This window comes from Halichoerus grypus, chromosome 7 (assembly GCF_964656455.1).
Source record: "Halichoerus grypus chromosome 7, mHalGry1.hap1.1, whole genome shotgun sequence".
Classification (NCBI taxonomy): domain Eukaryota; kingdom Metazoa; phylum Chordata; class Mammalia; order Carnivora; family Phocidae; genus Halichoerus; species Halichoerus grypus.
Window position 1 is genome coordinate 37,276,220 of NC_135718.1, and position 3,435 is coordinate 37,279,654.

The following is a 3,435-nucleotide window of genomic DNA, read 5'->3' on the forward strand; positions in this document are numbered from 1 at the left end:
CTCAGGTCATGATCCCAGGGTCCTGGGATGGAGCCCCTCTTTGGGCTCCCTGCTCAGCGGGAAGCCTGCTTCTCCCTCTCCCACTCCCCCTGCTTGTGTTCTCTCGCTGTGTCTCTCTGTGTCAAATAAATAAATTTTTAAAATCTTAAAAAAATAAAAACAATTCACAAGTGAAGATCATCCCAAGATGTATCCTCTCAGAGAGACCGACCTGCCTTTTTATTCCCCGTTGTTTATGTAAATAGATTATCACAAATTTAATACCTTTCAACAACTATTTTTAAGTTTCTAACATGAGCTCCTCTGTGGAAGCCACTCATCCATAACAAATGGTACAGAAGTTTGTTACTGTCTGGAGTCTATTAAAATTTTCCAGTTAATACCCCTTGAAAGAACACTTTACCCATTAAGCTTTGCTCCCCCCTTCCCCAGGAGAGTGCCAGTGGGTAGGCAGGATCCCCGAGGCTCAGAGAAGGCTTTTTTATTCAAAACCATAGTATCTGTCAGATAGCAATGAGGATAACAATAGTTTACATGTATTGTACCGTCACCGTGGTTTGTACTGGTTCTGAATACTCAATTTCATTTAACATCATAGCGATCCAGCAGTAGATGTTACTACCATCACCACTTAGTGGAAGGGAACTGAGGTACAGAGTCACGAACACCCGTAGATGGCAGGTATAAATGTTGGCACACTGAAGCACTCTGGTTCTATCGTATGCACTCATTCTTAAGTGCTGCACTCTTGAACCCAAAAGAGAGAGATCTTCCAGGCTGGCTAACAAGCCCCTTTTCTGGCTTTCTTTCCCATTGAGAGAAGGAAAGAATGAAGTAAAAAAGCAAATTGAACTGTCCAGCAGCAGCATAGAGCCTGTCCAAATATAATGTTTCTCCTTGAGGCCAGGTGCTCTAGTAGGCAGAGATGAGGGATGAGATAACCCAGGTGGGATGAAGGCTGGTTCAGCAGTCACAACCTCATCTGGAAAATTTTCTTGACCAATATAGAAAAATACACCTTTGTGAAGGAGGTCAGTTGTTTGGTGTCAGATGGTAACTAGACTTGTAATCACTTTGTAGTATATGCAAATATTGAATTATGTGATACACCTGACATTAATATGTTATATGACAATTTTACGTCAATAAAAGAAAAATGCACTTTTTTTTTAAAGATTTTTTTTGTTTATTCATTCAAGACACGGAGATATAGAGAGAGAGAGAACATGAGCAGGGGGAGCAGGCTCCCTGCTAAGCGGGGAGCCTGACGCGGGGCTCAATCCCAGGATCCTGGGATCATCACCTGAGCTGAAGGCAGATGTTTAACCATCTGAGCCACCCAGGCGCCCCAATAAAAGAAAAATGCACCTTTGAAGCAGCATGAATGCTTCAAGAAGTAAGTCATCACTCCAGGAGGCTGGACCCTTGGATTCAGTTCTTTCAGGGATTACTTTGCAGTTATTTCAAACCGCATTTTGTATTAAAAAGTCAAAGAGGAATTATGGCACCTCTCTGAGCTTAATAGTTACTTGCTTAAATTGGGTTTTTTGCCTAGCAAAAGACTGCAGGTGGACTGGGTGATACTGGGCAATCCCTTTGACCATTTCCTCATCAGGGCAAGCAAGAAAAAAGCCTTGGCTTGGACATTAGTGAGCTAAGGTCTCTCTGTTTTCACTCTGAGCTTTTAGCTTGATTATAAACTATGTATGAAAGATGCTTATAAACAAAACTATGTACAGTTAGATGCCTTCATTTCTGTGGGGCTCAGGAGAGTCAGAAAACTGCATTTGGATCAGGATGTACATCAAGATTGACCATAAGATGTCAATTATATCTCAATAAAGAGTGGAAAGAAAAAAAGATGTGCCAGAGGCAGGGCAGCTTGCAGCTCTTCTCTGCCTCTTTTTCTCAGTAACTTCCATTAAAAAAAAAAAATGGAATATTTAAAATGTGCAGAAAATTACAGATACTATAAATGTAAGAAATGTTGACATTTTGATATATTGACTATTTCATTGTTTGGGGACAAAATATTACAGATAAACCAGTGCTCTGAGGTGCTTTTCAACTCTTTTTCTTAAGATTTTTTTTTATTTGAGGGGGCATCTGGGTTGCTCAGTCGTTAAGCGTCTGCCTTTGGCTCAGGTCATGATCCCAGGGTCCTGGGATCAAGCCCTGCATCGGGCACCCTGCTCCGCGGGAAGCCTGCTTCTCCCTCTCCCACTCCCCTTGCTTGTGTTCCTGCTCTTGCTGTCTCTCTCTCTGTCAGATAAATAAAATCTTTAAAAAAAAAAAAAAAGATTTTTTTTTTTAATTTGAGAGAGAGTGTGTGTGAGAGAGAGCATGAGCAGGGGCAGGGGCAGAGGGAGAAGCAGACTCCCCACTGAGCAGGGAGCCCCGACCCAGGACCCCGGGATCACGACCTGAACCAAAGGCAGACACTTAACTGACTGAGCCACCCAGGCACCCCATGAGGTGCTTTTCAACTCTTTAAAAAGCAAGTACTGTAATACAGTTTTTGAATGATGAAATATTTAATCCCCGGAAAGTCAGTGGGGAGTACTGTATCAAATCCCTGTAACAAATTATATATACACATTACCTGTTGGTACTGTTCCTCTCTTTGTGAACCTTGATAGATATGGAAGGCCACTCAAAATTTTTACTTGTGCTATAGTACAATAGATGGGTACTTAATGACATGGCTGAGTTCTTAGTGCCCTCTTGCTTAATATACTGGGAAAGATAAATCACCTGATCTGACAAGCAGTTAACTCTGCTGCTTTCCTGACATGTGGCATGCCCAGTACAGAGCCCCCGACACAGGGCTCAATCTCACAACCCTGAGATAATGACCTGAGCCGAAATCAAGAGTTAGACGCTTAACCAACTGAGCCACCCAGGCGCCCCTAGCAGAAATCTTTTTTTTTTTTTAAAAGAGTGGTCTTGTGTACATTTTCCTAAAATGATGTATTTTGGTATTTACATCAAATGTGCAATATATATCTACATACATTAAAAATTTCTACAAGGATGTACCTAAAAGTGTTAACAAGGCTTCCTTCATGCTCCCCCTCTTCTGAATATTGGGATAACCACCTACTGCAATTATTCCTGCCCTTTGTCCTTTCTTCATGGTTTCTCCTGTTAAAAAAACAAAAAGTAAATCTGAAGATTAAATTGGCTTTATTAAGTCATTCATGAATCAAGCAGTATCTCATCAAGCAGAGAGATACTCCAAGGAGTTCTACAAAATGGAAGGCTGTTATAGAAAGGAGGGTTGGGCAAGGAAGTCATTGGCAAAGGAAGAATGAAAGTTCATTGGAGGAAAGTAAGTGTTCAGGGTGACAATGGCTTTTCATTGGCTGAGCTGCAGCGTTTTCCATTGGTTGGGCTTGTTGCTGGGCAGAAGAACATTTTCCTTCCTCCTGGGAG